Source organism: Pinus tabuliformis, chromosome 7 (genome assembly GCF_031772625.1).
Source record: "Pinus tabuliformis cultivar Carrire ecotype Pingquan chromosome 7, CPIR1, whole genome shotgun sequence".
NCBI classification, from domain to species: Eukaryota; Viridiplantae; Streptophyta; class Pinopsida; order Pinales; family Pinaceae; genus Pinus; species Pinus tabuliformis.
This window is the reverse complement of record NC_142293.1, coordinates 1962377798-1962397118: the sequence shown is the minus strand read 5'-3', so window position 1 is coordinate 1962397118 and position 19321 is coordinate 1962377798.

Genomic DNA, 19321 nt, shown 5'->3' with positions numbered 1-19321 from the left:
TGCAATAGAAGAACGAGTTTCAGTCACGTACCTGAAGTCAAATGGCTGTTGTGAGGTGCTGAGGCTAGTCATTGCTGCATGCACTGGTTTCTTTGGTTGCATGAGGGCTTGGCTGATGATTTTTGCTTGTTTTCCTTGTGCAGGTGTCCTCTGGCCGGATGCATGCTGCAGGAGTTCATTTCCACGCTCAGATCTGCACCTTCAAGCTGCTGCGCTGAATTTTCACAGGACCGGAACTTGTTTTCGCCATTGCTCCCAAACGGCAAACCGGATTGATCTGAAACTTGCTGAGTGCATTCCTATCATCATGATGCACCTCCCATAGCAAAATTGTGATCAATGGATGCACAGATTTCGAGAAAAATGGAAAATGGCTGAAGATTTCAGAGATCCATTTCTCGGAAACCGTGCATCGGAATCGGTTGAAACTGCTTGGATAGGTTACTATCACCCATATGCATATCCCCATGAAATAGGTTTTGAAACGGATGCACGGATATGGATAAAATGCAAAAATGACTGATGGTGATGGAGGCTGATTTCTTGGAAACCGTGCACCGGAATGGCCTGAAACTGCTCGAGCATGTTGCCATCATCCCTATACAATTCTCTGTAAAACGGTTTTTCAAATGGATGCATGGTTTTCAAGTTATGGCAAAAACAAATTTTGTTCTATGTATTTTCTCTTCAAAGCATTTTGCAAGTTTTTGCATGGAAAGAAAAACTGAGCTTGGGCTGTGATGCAGGTATGGAGATGATGGAGGAGGAGTTTGAAGATTGCAAGAGGACTTTTGAACCCTTGAGGAAGCTACCATGTTCGCCAAACCACCTTTTTGAAATCCATTTCTAGCTTCCTACAATTTCTACAGGAACTTCCTATAGAAGCACAATGAGAAGCACAATGAGGTGGAAAAGATGATGGAAAAGGGTGAGAAATGGTAACATGGATGCTTGCAGGCATAACCAATGGATTCCAAGCTTTAGACCCCCTTCCAAAATCGAATCTGGCTCGCTTGAAGGTTCTACAGGATGTTTCCTGTAGAAATATAGAACTTCCTCTATAAGGCACAAAAACTCCTTTGTCTTTGTTTTGAGTGATCCTCCTGACCTGCAATGTCATTGCTGCAACCTGAAATTATTCAATGGAAATTAGATTTATTTTTCTTTTTCTTTTTCTCTTTTTTTTTTTGAAAAACAACTAGGGCGCCTCATGGAGGTTTTCACCCTAATTGCCTGCCCTGGGCGCCTCCAAGGGAGGTTTTCACCCATAGATCTTATTCTCTTTTCTCTTTTTTTCCAACCCATTGACCGCCTCATGGAGGTTTTCAATCAATGAGCCAATCTAAGGTGCCTCCGAGGAGGTTTTCACCTTAGATTTTTATTCTCTTCTTATTTTCATTTTTTTCTCTTTTTTTCTTTTTCTTTTTTTTTTCTACCCTACCCTACTTGAAAAACAAAATCGTTCTCAATTATAAGAATACTTCCAATGGAGCCATGTGCACATCGAGATTAGAGACAAAACGATGTGGAGGCTCGAAATGCATGCTTGGACAACTATTTGGATTTTAGAGACCAAATGATCTGACTTTGAAGGGATCAAACATAGCTGAGGAAGAGAGTATCGCTGCAACTTAGTGACCTTATGAAACCATATCTCAATATAGCTTTGATATCCTTGGTCCTTTTGCTGATCTGGGTCATGTTTGATGTCACTTTCTACCATGACTTCCTCATGTTCCTCTTTTTGCTGATCTTTCTCTTGAATACAGTGAAGATTTGATGGTAACCATGAGGGAACTCTCTCGATCTCTGATTTAGATCTCTTCTCTTCATCAAGTGCAGCCCATGGCTCTTTGATCTCCTCTCTTGAATCTTCTTTTGCTGGATGTGGTCCTTCAATGCTTGCAATATAGTCTCTTTTTTGCAATACTCTTCCTGAGCTATGGTGAAGATCAGTGAGCTCAAGAGCAGTTGTTTGGACATGTTGTGCCTCACCTTTGCAATTGGGTTGAGCTGCTCCATGGTATGGTTTTGGAAATGGTGGTACAGTTAGTTGAGTGGAGGCGTAGATTTGAGATGGATGTGGATGGGGTTGTGGTTGGGTAGGCATTTGGGGTTGCCTTGGTGGAGCAGGAGGTGATGGTTGTGGACAAGCAGGTGGTGGAGGAAAATAAGTGGGAGGAGTGTTGTATTGGGGCCTCCACCCCTGATGAGGTGCATTCCATTGAGGCTGTGGCTGAGCATAAGAGTGAAACGAATGAGCAGCTGGTTGGGCATAATATGGATCTGTGAAGGAACAAGGAGGAGGTGTGAACCAGGAAGGATGAGCAGGGGGACCCCAAGAAGGCATGAAAGTGGCTTGATAGGGGTCATAATAGGTCTCGGGTGTCCCTTGCAGTTCCTGCTGGTAAGATCTAGGTCCATGCGGCCTCCTTTGGTTCATATAATAGAGTGATCCAGTGGCTCCTTTGGCTCTCTGATATGCAGCTTTTAATCCAGGCAAGGAAGGGCACTGATTCATAGGATGGTATCCTTCACAGACGAAACACACTTCTAGGGAGTTCATTAGACATTCGTTCCTAGGATGCTTTCTAGTGCACCTAGGACAAAAAATGGCCAAATCCCTCTTGGCTTCTTCTTGCTTCTTTTGGATCCACAAGGTATCCAGTTGCATGGAAAGAAACTGCCTCATATCACTCTTGAAATCTTCGATCTGATTTTCAAATTCGTCTTTGGACAAGGTGTTGCTCCCAACATTTCTGCTTGTAGCCATTTGCTCCAGAGGAATGGTTTCTTCTTCTTCTTCCCTTGAGGTTCTTCAAATATGTCTTGCTGTCCACCTAAGGGTTCTTTAATCACAGCCATCAAAGAAGAGAGAAGGTTGGCTGTGTGAAGTAGTGGGGGTGTTGTGAAATCATTTTTCTGAACTATCTCTACTCCTACAAGGCATGAAAAGAAATCTTTTTGGTTGATTTTTGTATTTTTCTTCTTGTACCTGCAAAACTAAAATAGATTGAACTGCAAATAAATATCTTGCTGAAATGAAAATGCGGAATTGAAATGAAAGCAGGAAAGGACTAATCTATCTTGCTAAAATGAAATTGCAGGAATGAAATGCTAGGCTACGCTTGCGAAATTGAAATGCTAATCTACGCTTGCAGAAATGAAATTGCGGAATTGAAATGCTAATATATGAAAGCAGGAAATTCTAGTCTACTTTTGCAAAAACGAAATTGCATAATGTAAATGAAATAAACTACTTAGCGGAAGGTTGTAATGGAAAATAGAAGGATAGCAGCAATCACTAATACTCTGACGCTTCCCCGGCAATGGCGCCAAAAAGATGGTGAGCCCCAGTATTGTAGCAATAATGCTATAACTCCTGGAACTCCCTTCTTTAATTTTATCAACTTCGTAGTTCGTAACAAACTTGGAAGCGACGGTGCTGTATGCACAAGTACTAGCTCTTGTCGCAGCTGTCACTTGGTCAGCTGGCACAAGTCCGCTAGGAGCTTAAGCCAACTTCTATGAGCTCTTAGAAGAAGATTTTTAATTGATGGATGAAATCTAACTTGAAGGAAGCTAATCTAATTGCGAAAAGAAACTGAAAGCCAAAAAGAAACACAAACCCTAGCAAACCCTAATTCTACCAGCTAGTCCTATTGATGCAAAGGAGAGCATGCAAACTACTGAAAGAGATGCCATTACTTCTATGAAGGTAAAATGCATGTGTCTAAGTTATCACTATCTGAAGAAAACATATTTTTTTATTTTTTTATTAAGTTGTTGGAATTATCATGCATGTGCTTCTAACTATTTTTGACTGTGTAGAGGTGGATCAAGGAGGAGAACTGCTTGGAAGAGGTCGGGAAGGTTCAGAGAGGGTCTAAGGGGTCCCTAACACCCTTCCAGAGAGTCTCACAAAGTTTTGCTGCCAAGAAACCGTGTTTATGAGCTTCTACAGGAAGTCTACAGGGGTTCTACAGGATGTTTAGGATTTCTACAGGATGTTCTGTAATTCTTCTACAGGATGTTTCGAAATGGGATTTTGGAGCATGGATGGAGGGAAAAAGATGGAGGAATGAGTATGGAGGTGAAATAGGGGTGTGAAGAGGTCTAGGACTTGGTGGATGAGGCTAAGGAGCGATTGGATTTGTTCAAGGATGGAGGAAGTGATGATGCACAAGAATGTAGGAATTAGGGCAAGGTGGGGAAAGTATGGCAAATGAAGGGTACGAATCATGGACTAAGGGTTGGAGCAGATTATCTGATGGATTATGGGTAGATAGAGAAGGATAACAGGTGCTCTGCAAGTTATTTTTCGAATTTAACAAATGAAGACTGGGAAAATCAAGAACCTAATTACCTTGACCTAATCTGACCTAGATAATAGCAAAAGAAATGGAACAGAAGTTTATTTGCACAAAATTAGATGAACTAACTATGCAACTAAGCAATCATAACCCTAAGCATGCAGTCAAAACTGATATCAAGTTTGACAACTAGAAATCCAACATTAATACTTGCATGGTGAAGCAAAACAGCGTTTTTGTGGGCAGCAAGGTCACCTTTGTCCCAACTCACGATCCCACTGAGGGAGAGGTAAGATCAGAGGTGCTTGAGCCCCTTTTTCAAAGGATCCTTTATGTTATTAATCTATCCAAATCAATCTGAACATGAAAATCTACTTTAATCATCAAAATCAACCTAAATAACACAACAAGTTTTAAATCTAAATAGCAGATTTTACTCTAAGAATGCAGCAAAGACACATGAAAGTAAACAAAGGAGGTACTGGGCGCTTGAGATGGGACCAACCCCAAGAGCTACAGCCTCCTAAGAGAGATTTAGAGCTGGTGCAAAGCTGGATTCATCTTTATTGAGCAAGAAAAGAAGAGTTACATCGAAACTTTCCACAAGGAGAACTTGAAAATGAGCTGAAAGCAAAGCTAATCTATTGCCTAAAAATCGAAATACAAACTAGCTAACTTCTTCCTACAAAATGACTAACCATTGGCCAACTACTAGCTACAAAATGACTACCAACTAGCTAACCAAAATGAGGCCCTAAGCCTTCTTATTTATACAAATTGAGGACCCCAACAGTCCTCCTAAACTTTAGGGACTCGGCTGCCCAAGACTTGTAGTTAACAGCAGTCCTACTTGACTTGCTTGGCTGCCCTTGTGTTGATTGATTTGGTGGCCCTTGAACTCCGAGCTGATGGTGGAGAATTCGAGGTAATGGCCCATAAATGAAGGGAACACCTTCCTAAAAATACTCTCCACGAATTTGGCTGCCAAGTGCTCATTTCAACCATTGACTTTGTCTCCAAATTGACCAAAAAGGCTACACAAAGCACACATTAGACTTGTTGGCATAATGACTAACCCAATTCACTCTATTAGCATAAATATAATCAAAAACATGCAATAAACTAATGAGAATGGTGGATTGAGTCGAATTAGGAGGTTGAATGAGCCCAAATAATTATCCATTTTTGGGGCTCATCACCTGTGTAGGGTTTCAAGTGGTTGTCGTTTACTTTACCATGGAAGGGTTCTCCATTGAGTTTGACTACTTGGACCGTGCCTCTATCTATGACCTCCTTTACCACATATGGTCCCAGCGAGTGCATTCTGAATTTTCCCAGAAATTTTTCAAACTTATAGTCATACAATAACACTAAGTTGTTTACCTTGAAGGTGGGCAACTTGATATGGCAGTCGTGTCAGGCATTTTCATGTTACTTTTGTACCTACTAGTGAAATCCAGCCAAAAACCGTTCGTCCTCGAGTTCTTCTAATTGCACAAGCCTTTTTTCTAGAGCTTCACAGTCCGCCATACCTGTGAGTGCTGTTATTCACAGACTAGGTACGATGTACTCCATCGGCATAACAGCTTCCATGCCATAGACCAACCAGAAGGGTGTCTATCCCATCAATTTCTTGCACGTTGTCTTGTACGCCCATAACACAGCAGGTACAGACAGGTCCCAGTCGTTCCACTGCATGTTACATACTTTGGTCAGCGCAGTCTCTAGTATTTTATTGAATGCCTCTACTGTCCCATTGGCTTGTGGGTGGTACGATGTACTTTTCTGATGATACATCTGGAACTCTTTTGTGAGTGCGTTGATGGTTTCATTCAGGAAATGTGTTCCGCGATCACTCATTAAGATTTTCGGATAGCCAAATTGTGTCAACATGTTTTGAACAAAAACTTTGCAGTCGTGGCAGTCGTGCAGTCCATGACCGGCTATGCTTCCACCCATCATGTCAGGTACTCTGTCGCGGTGATGATGTAGTGTGCACCCATCTTTCCCTGAGGTTTGAATAGGCCCACAAAGTCGATCGCTCATTTCTCAAATGGCTGCAGTGTCATTTGGTGATTTAGTGGCATCTCGTCCCTTCGTGATGGTTTTCCTGTCCTTTAACATATATCGTAGGCCTTATAGTGCGCTTTCTAATCTTGGTGTTAATAAATTTACTGCATAACATAAATAAACTTGAGAGGAATAAATATAAAAATAGGCAGCAACAACCATAAACACAAACACAAATGTTTATCCGGGAAAACCCCAAATCTAGGAAAAAACCCAACCTAATAAGATCTTATTAGCATTGACCAAAACCCTGGCCAATCCGACCAAGTGAGCCTTCACCGCTCACCTCCAAGTCTTGCATTACAATGAAGTCCTTCCAACCTTTTATAAGCTCCATTACATATAATACCACGGGCAAAATACTATGGGTGCACAATACCATGTGCCCAAAAACCATCATTGTTTAACCTGGTCAACTTTGACTCTATCCTGAGTCAAGTTTACCTAACAATTCCCCCCTTAAACTTGACTTGGGGTTCCTTGACTAACTCCAGCCAAACTTTCTAAGTGAGACAATCCCGCTCACTCTAGCTCTTACCCCCCTCAGAGTTTTTACCCGGGGTATTGTTAACCCGACACCCCCCACTATCACCTAGGTCTAACCCAGACTTTATTGGTGATCACCGAGGGGTACACATGCCTTACCAAATCTTACAATAGTATGCCCATTTACATGCAATAACTTTGACTTCATTATTTTTTTTTTGTTTATTGTTGCTGTGATTCTGATCCATCCTCTCTCAATTTGATTTTCTCAAAAGCTTCTATCAAACCACTCCAACTACGACCCCGACGAGAACCTCATAGATTCCAGCATCAGTGGCCTCATGTAGCAGAAAACGAACAATTTTCGAAGCTGCATGAACAATTTTGTTCTGCTGACCTACATGCAGCCCACGCCTACTCCATCTTTCAACACGGCATAGAACACACAGGGAATATCCCTTATCGATTCCCAATAAATATCGCAAATTCTCCTCAAGGTTCTTCCGCGTACGATTGTTCCACCATTATTTCCAGACCCAGATCTGTAAAAAGGCTGTATTGATCTCATCATGCATTATAAACCCCTGGCATCAAAGAATCCCTTTGAAGCCAATATCTGGCTCTGATACCAGTTGTTAAGAAATTTACTGCATAACATAAATAATTACTGAGAAGAATAAATATAAAAATAGCTAGCAACAACCATAAACACATAAACACAAATGTTTATCCGGGAAAACCCCAAATCCGGGGAAAAACCCAACCTAATAAGATCTTATTAGCATTGGCAAAAACCCTGGCCAATCTGACCAAGTGAGACTTCACCGCTCACCTCTAGGTCTTGCATTACAATGAAGTCCTTCTAGCCTTTTATAAGCTCCATTATATATAATACCATAGGCAGAATACTATGGGTGCACAATACCATGTTCCCCAAAACCATCACTGTTTAACCTGGTCAACTTTGACTCTATCTTGAGTCAAGTTTACCTAACACTTAGTGCAGGGTCGGCCACCATAACTCTGCATGAAGAATCTTCTGTGCGGTCAGGCATCTTACATAGTGTCCTCTTATAGCGCCCCCATGTTCTTCTGTGGGGATCTATCCTCATTCAAATTCAGGTACATATCTTCGCAATATCTCATCATTGCCCATCTTGTAGAGGTGCCCTGCGATGACAGAAAAGTCCGCCGCGCGCACCACCAATTTCTTCTTTTGTTGGATTGAGTACTCCTTCGGCATAGTCCCTATTGTTAGAAAATGGATTATATCTTCGAAGTGTCCATCTGTGATGCACACTGCGAAGAGATGTGCATCAGGTAGTCCCTACTCCAAATTTGTTGGTTCCTCGCCCATCTCAATTCATGACAAATGGTCTGGTCCTGCGTTTAAGCATCCTGGCTTGACTATGACCTCAAATCATATTCTTGGAACAGTAAAAGCCATCTACATATTTTCCCCCCCAACACATGCTTGTTCACCAGGTATTTCAACGCAGAATGGTCGGTATACATCTTGAAATGTCCTCCAAGTAAATAGTGTTGGTATTTTTGGAGTGCGTACACCATTGACAACCCCTCATGCTCAGTGGTAGAGTAGTTTTTTTTTGCTTTGGACAATCATCGACTCACAAATGCGATCGGGTGATCTACACCCTCTGCGCCTTCCTGTGTGAGTATGGCTCCCAATGCGATACATGATGCATCAACATGTACATGAAATTCCACGTCCCATTTGGGAAGACCAGGATTGGAGCAGAGACCAGTTTCCCATTCAAGCCATCCAAACTCTTCATGCAGTCATCATTCCAGCAATATGTAACATCTTTTTTCAATAGCTTTTCCATCGGCACAGTTATTTGGGCATAACTTTTGATGAACTTCCTACCAATATCCAATGTGTCCCAAGGTAGTGCGTAGTTGTTTAACACTTCGCGATGCTTCCAAATTTAGGATAACGGCAATCTTCGTAGGGTCCACCATCAGTCCTTGTTTGTAGACCACATGTCCCAGTAGGTTTCCAAATGGAACAAGGAACGTGCACTTCTTAAGGTTTAGCGCAATTGGTGTCGGCGGCAAGTATCCAGAATCAAGCGTAAGGTTGCTACGTGATGCTTAACTAATCCAAAGATAATCCAATCATCTAGATAGACCTCCAAAAATGTGTGGATGTATTCTTTGAACGCGGCCACCACAATGCGCGAAAACATAGCTAATGCATTATTCAGTCCAAACGACATCACATGTATTGAAAGTAGCCCCATTCTGTTGCAAAGGTCATCTTGCTCCTATCTTCTAGTGCGATCTTGATCTGGTGGTACCCTGAGAACCCATACGTGAACGAGTATGCTTCTTGACCACCAACATTCTCCAGTACTTCATTTGTGAATGGTGTTGGGAATGGATCATGTACACAGGCGTTGTTAAGCTTCCTGAGGTCTACGCATATTCTTATTTCACCCTTCTTCTTTTTTCTCCTCTACTACCATAGGACTCAACCAGTCTGATTCTTCCATTCGTTCGATAATTCCTGCTGCGAGAATTTTGTCTAATTTGTCGCGGACCTTTTCATTATACTTTCAATTCAAGCAGTAAGGCTATTGCTTAACGGGCTTCACATCGTGTTTTAGGGTGATCTTCGTCATCCCTAAATTGCCCACGATCCCTTTTAAGTCTGTAATTTTGGTCAGGAACAAGTCTTGGTATTTGCGGAGTAACTCACCGACCTTATCGACCGTGGCATAGTCCCAATAGTCCCCAAGTGTTGCATACTTCAGCTCTACCTCTGTTCCAATGTTGACTTGCTTTATCTTTAGTAGCATGGTGATGTTGGGGTCTTCAAGTGATGGTCCGCAAATCTCGTGAGAGCCTTCCATCTCCGAAATGTTAATGTTCCATGCGTCCTCATCATCCTCCTCAACATTCATGTTATAACACTCCAGTGTGCTACTTAACTATGTTTCCCATTCTAGCTGAAGTACTCCCATTGGCTCCTGTGGTATTTTAAAGATAGCGGCTTTTACTTCTTGTAGCGCATCGTTAACAGTATTCGACCAACGAGCTTCAAATGTGAACATTAACAAAAATCCTTCATGCAAGACATCCCATTCGCCCGTACCATGGCGTAGCTCCGTCTCAGTATACCAATTCATGGGTATGATGTCTAGGGTATGGTAGAATAAGTGTATTCATTTAGGCTATGGCTCTTCCCCATAGACCTTGGTCCATTTCGTGAGGTGCATGCATGGATCATCTCGTCCATCATATTTGTCTACTCGTCGTAATTATGGTTTTCCAAAATGCAGGCGCATCATCCTTCTGCATCCATGCCAATCCTCAAAATTTCTTTCATGTGTACCCCACCATCATGCGGGTGTGGCACATAGTGCTAACTTTAACGCATCGAATCGTTGCTGTTCTGGAACTTCGCTTTCAAATTTGCTCAGAAATTCATCTACCACTGAAAATCCATCATATGTCGGTAGCTCCCTTGCATCTGTTGTCACGCAACGCAATGATCTGATCATCATGTTGCAATTAAGCATTGTTACTTTGTGCAGCTGATTCTGCCATCATTCTATCTCAATGTCTAAATCCGAAGTGTGGGAGCTTTCGCGCTCCCATGAAATCCTTCCATCTGCAGATGGATTCACCAATCTTCTTCTTCCCCAATTATCTTGTAAATACAATCGAGATCGTCATCACTATCATCGTCACACACCGGTTCAGTGTATCGCGCCCCTTCGACTGGATCTAGCGGTACTACCTTGCGTAGTGAATTTTTCTCAAAGATCATTTTTCACTTCTTCAAATTTATGACTCCGTTCATCTCAGTGACCCAGTATATTCGCAGGATAGGATTGTTGTCATCGACAATCTCTATCACTTCAAAATCCGCCTTCGTGTTCGCACCTTCAATATCGATTGTTACCCCTTGTAATCTTCCCATGGAAAAAATATTCTGTTGGTTCGCCATTTGTAACTGAATAGGGGACAATTTTTGCGTGGGTCTGCCCATGCATTCCCATGTTTGCTTTGGTAGTACATTCGTGCCCGAACCCAAATCCAGGATTACCTGATCCATTTTGTACTCACTTATTTGCGCAGTCAACCTCATTTCCCTTCTTGTGCTCAATGCATGCTTCCCAAGTTTCCGAACCACGCATGGTTCTCCTAACCCCACGCACCTAGTGATAAGTTTCTGTAGCCCTTTGACTGCCTTACTGTCGCGCAATAGTTTCATGCATGTCTCCCAAAAGGTAGTGAGCATTGAACGATCCATCCCTGGTTCTAGTTGATCCTTGCTACCTGAAGTGAAGGCCTCCGTGAAGCTCTTCTTAGCCTCCATGAATGTCTCCTTCGCGCATTCTAAATCAAACTCGAGTTCCTTTGTAGGTGCCTTGTGAACCCACATGCTTTCTTCTGGCTGCTTCCCTTTATCATTTCTCGTGGTCATACCACTCTTGAGCATCATGTTTACATTTGGGTCTTCTTCGCACAACTTAGACCTCATCATTTGTAAATTCTAGGTTGGAGGGGGCTAGAGTACTCCCTTTTCGCGCATCCTCACTATCAAGTGAGGGGCAGTCTTCTGCCTCATGATCAAACTGATTACAATACTAACATGATATTCTTGTCAGGTTTGCGCAATCACGGGCATAGTGCCCTGGCCCTCCACAATTGTAACAAATTATTTTTCCACGACCCCTTCCTACTCCCATTCCGCCTCGACATCGACCGCGCCCCTGAAACCTAGCTCGTGCCATCCCTTCATTTGGGTCGAGGGCTCATGTTTTAGTCTGCACTCTGTAGGCAGGAGTCTAGTCCATCATTAGTTCATAGCTTCGGTAGGTGCATTCGTCATGGCCTACTGACCTGCAGAAATTACAAAAAAATTGTTGGGACATCTACATATACTTCTGCAACAGATGACAATTATTCGTGGTGTGTTTTCCTCCTATCTGGAAACTCTCACACCATAACGCAGATGCCGCACTCGACCATGCCTGTGCCTTACGTCTTATCAGCATCGACCCTCCTCCTGCCAAATAGTCCGCGAAAAATGGACAATGGTCCTTGTTATAGCTCCAAATCTCACTCTTATGGTTTGTGATGATGTACTCATGGCCTAGGGCAACCCCTCCTTCTAGACCTGGTCCTAAAATTTAAAAAACAGTGTTTTATCCCTTATACGCGACATTGCCCTGAGTTAAACGCGTGTATACGCGGGTATGTGTATAGCCAACCCGCGTGTATGTATTAAAACACTTAAAAAAATATAAAACTCCTTATTTTCGGGTGGAGATCGCGGGTTTTACCTACTAATCACCTGTTAGCGCCCGTGGCCCAACTGTTCCCAACCAACTCCTAACTAAAAAACTACTTTGGGAGTGGTATAAAAAGACCTCAAAGGGAAGGCCTAAGGGAGGAGAGAAGAGAGAGAAAGGTTATTATGCTGAGATTTTTCCCTTGACCAGGTCTGAAGTCCCTTGTGCCTTCTGCACTTCCCCCATTTTGTACAGGAAAACTTTGTTTCCTTATCTGTTGATGTTCATCCACCATTTATGACATGATGGAGAGAGTCATGGAAAGAGTTTGTTAAAGGCTTGAGGCTGGAACAGATCTGGAAGGAAGCTTTTCTTGGAGCCTGCTGAAGGTGACTCAGGTGAAAATATTCCTTTTTATGTACTTTATTTGTCTATAATAAAAGAAACACATGTCTTGGTTCCTGAAATGAATCTTCTTTATGTTAATGATATTCATGTTTAGAATTCATATGTGAATAGTTGTTTGGATTTCATAACTAACTACCTTTCTTTATAACATGAAGATGGTTTCTTTATAAGTTTTTGTCCATGTACTACTGTGTTCTTTGAATTGGTTGTTTTGCAGGACAAAAGAGAAGAAGGGAACTCCAAGAAGGGTTTGGAACCTAAGGGCCTTCTCAAACGTAGGACCGAAGGTACGTACCCCTATCATAGAATTTGCTTATAATAGCATAATGGCTGTATGAATGCATGTTTCTTTGAATAGATAACTTTTAGTCTGTTAAGGTTTCAACCCAAAAAGCCCTAGGGGAACTTTTCACTCTACCAGAATTGGCGACTCCACTGGGGACAACACTCTTGTTATTCCTAGTTTGGGTGTTTCTCAAGCCAATCAGGGCTCAGCTACCTTGTCCACTTGCTGTTACTGTCTGGTCTGTTCTTGTACTTTATGCTTTGCTAGTTTCTTCATTTTTTTATTTTTTTTTTCTTGAAGCTTTTCATATACGCTGTTTTTCTTAGTTACAGAAGCGTATATACGCTTGTTTCTGTGAGTAAACCCGCGTATACGTAGGTTTCCTCAGATACAGTCGCGTATACACGCGATCTGTACATCAGTACAATCGTGTATATATTGCAATTTTCAAGATTTATAAATCTGTTTGTCTCTGGAGGTTTGTCTGGTGGTTTGGTTCGGTCTGAAACAGTCACTGTCCAGTATCAGTTATTTGTTTTACAGCGAGCATCTTGTTTTGAATTCTCTCTGATTATAAGGAGTATTGGTCTTGTTTTTTGTTGATTGCAAGCATCATCGTTTTTTGCTAAAGCACGCAAGATTTCTTGCTAGGAATCTTAGCTGCTCTGATTCATCAGAGTAGGGAGATTGATCACAATCTTTGTGTTAATCTTGCTTTTGGTGACTTTTTGTTTGCTTGACAAAATCGCTTTTTGTGACCATCCACTTCTTTGTTTCATGAAAGTTGTTGATTCACACTTTCTTGGAATTTGTCTTTTCGATCTTTTTGGTTTTCATTGCCAAAGATTTCATTGCTGCTTTTGATTGTTAAGAGCAGTTTCAAACACATTTATTTTTGTTGAGTTTTCATCCGTTGAGTGGTGTCAATTCGCAAAAGTGTTTAATTGCCTATTCTTCAATCACAAGTTTTCAATGTTGTTGAGAGCGTTTTTTTTTTAAAGACTCTTTTGTTTGTTGCTTTGAAGAAAATCTTTTGAAAATCTTAGTTTTTCTTTCTTGAACTTGCTTTTCATTTGGTTTCCTTTTATTGAGTGAAAGTGCTTTATGTGTGTCTTAGAACTTGTTTTTAGTGTTTAGACGAAATGAATTGTAGCATCTCATATTCTATCTAGACATTTTAAGTGGCAAGATAAAGATTGATAAGCAAGCAAATTTCAATTTTTTTTGTTTTTAGAGTAGCTTTAAATCTTGCATTCGCATATATTTGTTGCATTAGGATAGATTTGCATATCGTTTTAGGCATACATAGCTTTGTTAGCTTTTGTGAGTGTGAAGCGTAAATTAACGAAAAGAAAAGAAAATTTTGTTTTATTAGAAGTACCTCTGAACCCTATAAAAATTGCTCTTCATCGAAAAACAAAAAAGTGCATGTGCATGTAGTTAAGTTTTTATTAATTTCTTTTGCGTCAAAAAACACCACTAGTTTCACTTCCGTTACCTTGTGACTTAAAGAACAGCCTAATTTAAAATCAAGCGCTAACTAAAATTCACTAGAACTTTTTGTTTTAGTCAGTTACACCAACAAGTTTAGGATTTTAGGGCCTTGGATTAGGCGAGTGGAGAGTTAACTCCCCAAGGCCATATAAACGTCAAACGTAGGAGTCTGAATAATGAGAGAAAATCCAATAGCGTTAGGAAGACCAGGAAAGCTCCGGATCTGGGAGTTAAGCACGAGGTTCTGTGAAGACAGGGAAGAGAGATACCCCCTCTCCTACTTGTCTGAACTTACCTCATGACTGTTCTGCCTGGCATCTGCGACGAGTTGGTATCCATAGTTTCTACTCCTAGGGAACTACACAGGTGGCTGCGGAGGGGAATCCCATGGCACATGAGGTTGACATTGCATCACTCTCGATAGTACTACTGGAGGGCACCCTCGCGAAGCTTGGGGGCTTGCACCAGCGTAGGCTGTTGTTAGGAGGTCAGCATAACTTCCTCTGTTACCTTCACTGATAGGACTGGGCCGTCAGTATCCCAGACTATCTTCGGAAGGCCCCTTACTCCACTTTCTTGTATTTTGGTGTCCGGTCCTCATCACCCGAAGTGGAAATACTTGGAAGTTGTTTGATTGGATGATATCTTTAGGGACTTTATAGTGTGTGCTCTTTGTTCCTTGTATATAGTTGGCTTTAGGTATTTTTGTCTAGTCACGTTTGGACTTTGTGTTATGAGTGACCGGCTTACCACTCTACCGATCTTGAAAGGCTTTCAGTCGTTCTTTCAAAAGTTGTGGAGTTGCCTCCTTAAGGGCAAAGGTTTTGATTGCTTATCCATATTCCTTGAAAATTTATTTCTATATTCCCGTAGGGGAATGGTCTTTCGAACAATTAGATATGGCCAATATTCCTATGGAAACCAACCAAGGTGCCCTCCCAAAAGGGGATCCTTGTGCTTTTCCTTTCTTTGGAAATGTTGGTACTCCCTTGATGGCCACTTTGAATATTCCTGGGTTGAATGTTGGTCTACCCGTTTGGCTGTGGTCCACTCTGAATATTCCAAATGCTCTTGAAGCTTCTTAGTTGAATGCTTTATTTCAAGGGCATCACATGGGTTCTCATTGTTCATCTTCTCTCAAAGAGAAATCTGGGGTTCCTTCTTCTCCTCCTTCTTGTCACAAGAAATCTAAAAAGAGGAGAAAGAGGAAGTCAAAGAAGAAGAATAATTCTATCCTTTCATCTTCAACCTCTGCAAGTCATGTTGGAGATGAGCCTTCAGCCACTGCTAGTCATGCTGGGGGCACAAGTCTAGTCACCGCGAGTCACACTAGCACTTCATCATCAACCTCTGCAAGTCATGTTGAAGATGAGTCTTCAGCTGCTGCAAGTCATGCTGGGGGCACAAGTCTAGTCACTGCGAGTCACACTAGCACTTCATCATCAACCTTTGCGAGTCATGTTGAAGATGATTCTTCAGCCGCTGCAAGTCATGCTGGGGGCACAAGTCTAGTCACTGCGAGTCACACTAGCACTTCATCATCAACCTCTATGAGTCATGTTGAAGATGAGTCTTCAGCCACTGCAAGTCATGCTGGGGGCACAAGTCTATTCACTGCGAGTCACACTAGCACTTCATCATCAACCTTTGCGAGTCATGTTGAAGATGAGTCTTCAGCCGCTGCAAATCATGCTTGGGGCACAGGTCTAGTCACTACGAGTCATACTAGCAAAGAGTCACCGACCTCTGTAAGTCATGTTCAGGACTCTCCACAAACCACTGCTAGTCATGTTGGCGGAATGGAGGTTGGTAAGAAACCTGGATGTAGAAGTTTTAAACCCAAGTTCCCTTGTAAGATATGCAAGGGAGACCATCTTACTCATTTATGCCCTGGTATTCTAGAGGTTCAAAGGATATGGTCCGAGTCTGAAAGTACTTCTACTCCTAGATCTGATATGGTTTCTCATCAATCCCATCAACCGTTGGTTGATAATATGGTAGAAACAGTGCAATCACTAGACGATTACACTCCTCTTTTGGGGGGTGAAGTGCCTAACAAAAGAATCTGTTTGATCTCTAGTACAGAGTCTTCTAGTATAGGGGGCATTCCGATTTCTTCAAATGTTCCCCCTCCAAGTTCTAAGAGTGTTTCCTTTAATTGGGATAGTCTTGTTGAGCCTCGTCTTCCTTCCGCTACACCTTTCCAAATAAAGGTCAGGGTTAATTCCACAAATGTCTATCGATGTATGGTGGATGAAGGATCCTCTATAAGTATTATATCCTCTTTGACTTGGAAAGCTTTGGGTTCCCCAAAGTTGTTGACAGCTCAGAGTCAGTTGATAGCCTATGATAGAAGACCTGGTGAATCTATGGGTGTTCTTCCTCAATTGCCTATCACTTTAGGTGGGAAGACTGTCTTAATCGATATGATGGTGGTTGATAGCCCTTTAGACTTTAATATGCTACTTGGGCGTGATTATGTCTATGCTATGAATGTTGTGGTGTCTTCACTCTTTCGAGTAATGTGCTTTCCTCATAACGGGAATATTGTCACTATTGATCAGCTTGCATCTGATAATCACCACCCTAATTCGACTTTACTGCAGAATGCCCCTTGGTTTGTTCCAAGTGTTCAAGTAGACTCTACCGCGCCACGGGTCAATTATGTGGCATTGAATCCTCAATGTTCAATCACTTCTAAGAAGGATCCTTTGACCTATTATTCTCCTTCTTGGGACTTGGTCCCGGCAGTTGACCGAGAGATTCTTCCTATAGGGACATGGGACCCTTTAATTCCCTCTTTTAATCCTTGTAGTTTTCATGATTTCTCAGATCTTGCTTTGCCTTCACAGGAGGAACTCTTTGAAGCCATGAGTAATGACTACCAAAGGAGTCCTTGGTCAGATCCCTGCAAAGGGTTTGTCCAGAAGAACTATTATGCGTAAGCCGCAAGGCTGCGTGGTCCCCTGTACCATATTGTACATATGAGGTACGCATTTTCAAGTTTTGTATTCTATAACACAAGATCTTATATGAAGTTTATATGTGGGATGCATTAACTTCTCGTCTAGTGTTCCTATTTATGTTTACAGAACTTGGAAGATTTCTCCTTTGGAAGTTTATGGTTGGTCCATTCTGACAGGTCTTGGTTCTCGAAACTGGCATAGAGGTTAGGTTTTTTCGCCTGCATTGTGCACTTATCAGTTTCCTTTCCCATTTGGCCCTAGGATCGACCCCACCAAGTTATGATGCGGAACCTTCTCATTGCTTAGAAGTATCATGACTTGTGTGGTTGAGCCATCCTTTACATGGGCATCCTAGTTAGCACCTCACTGACATTTTTTTCCCATGCTGCTCTGATTTGAGTAGGCTCGGGAGTCCTTTGTAGTCCCGCCATGACTTATGTATTGAAGACTCATTCTTCTTAGCTTCTTCGCTTCGTTGTGGCCTTATACCCTAGAGGCTCCTTTGTGTTGAGTTGTACTACTGCATTGCATGTTGACCACTTGCACCTTTTGGCTTAGAGCCGGCTTCACTTGGACTCATGTTTAAGCCAACTTTTGACCATGACGTCTGCAAAATCAACCTTGCATACCTTTGACTTCTACAGCTTGACACACCTTGACCCGTGGAAGGAACATACCTTTGAGTGTCACTGACCAGTTTTCACCTCCCTGCATTGAGCATAGGAACGTTCCTTTCCCAGGAACTAGATCATATGTTTCACCGACACTCGTTCTTTCCACTGTACCATAGCATTCTTTTATTCTTTTTCCAGCTTAACAGAAAAAGACAAAAAAAAAAAAAAATATTCCCAAAAAAAGAGCGGGAACGGGACAGTGTTTCCATTTATTGTTGGCAGCTAGAGTCAGTCGTGTCGCCTTTGAACAAAGCACTCAAAACAAAGTCTCCTCCGTATGGGTGGGATTTAGTTTGACTTAGGTACGCCATAACCTTGTTATTGAGTTAGTTCTCCCCCGTTTGGTTATCTCTTCCAATCATATGGAGGGTTCGTTCATGCCTCCTGCATGGCGAACTTATACAGAGTCATCATATGCTGCCACATAGTCACATTGAGTCGTGCTTTTGTTCAAGGGAAGTTAGCCTGAGTCGGACTCTCTGCGATGTCTCTTGACTCATTTTTCAGTCGGCCATCCCTGGTTGTCAGTGTCATGTCTATCATCACATCAGTTATATTGGTCCTTTACTCGTGCCGGTTTGAGAAGGTCCCCATTGACTTCTTGCTGGCGGGTCTTGTCCTTATCGACGATGACATCTTGCTCTGAGGACAGGCCTAGAGCTGCACCTTGGCCCTATTTTCATTATTGATAGGTTACCTTGTGCTCAGCATCGATCAATATCATGGGTCTTTGACTGAGTGGTTTCCCTTGTGTTCGACATCAACTTACATTATCACACATTGGGATTCGTGCAGTACCTTGGTTTCCATTTGACCCTATTGGTGGATACCTCGCCTTTGTGTCAGCTTTCATTATTGGTTGGTTCAGAGGGTTTCTGCCGTGCGCTAGCCACATCTTGTGTACGCCAGAAACATACTTCGGTTGGGTTACTACATCTTTTTCGTCCGATTCCTTCCACATTATTGGCCTACGGGTTACACTCGCGCTAGATTGATGAAGGATGCCTTAATGCCTTCCTTCTAGCGGATCTTTCCCTATCGACTCCGACTCATTGCTCTGGGGCAAAGATCTAGAGTCCATTTGGCAGTACCTTGGGGTTTGTAGTCATTAGTGGCAGATCCTTCGCTATCGACAGTGGGAAACCATCATTGTCTCCTGATTGATAGATTCTTACAGGTGTTTGACTCCAGCTCATCTATTCACACTTGTTAGATTGTACTGGGTACCTTGACGCTCATTATCATTATCGGTGAGTAGTCTCGCGTTTGTTAACGTTATACATCAATGACTAGTAATCAAACGATTTCTCACATGGTCGACTTCAGATCATTTATTCCCATGGTGTAGAAATGTACC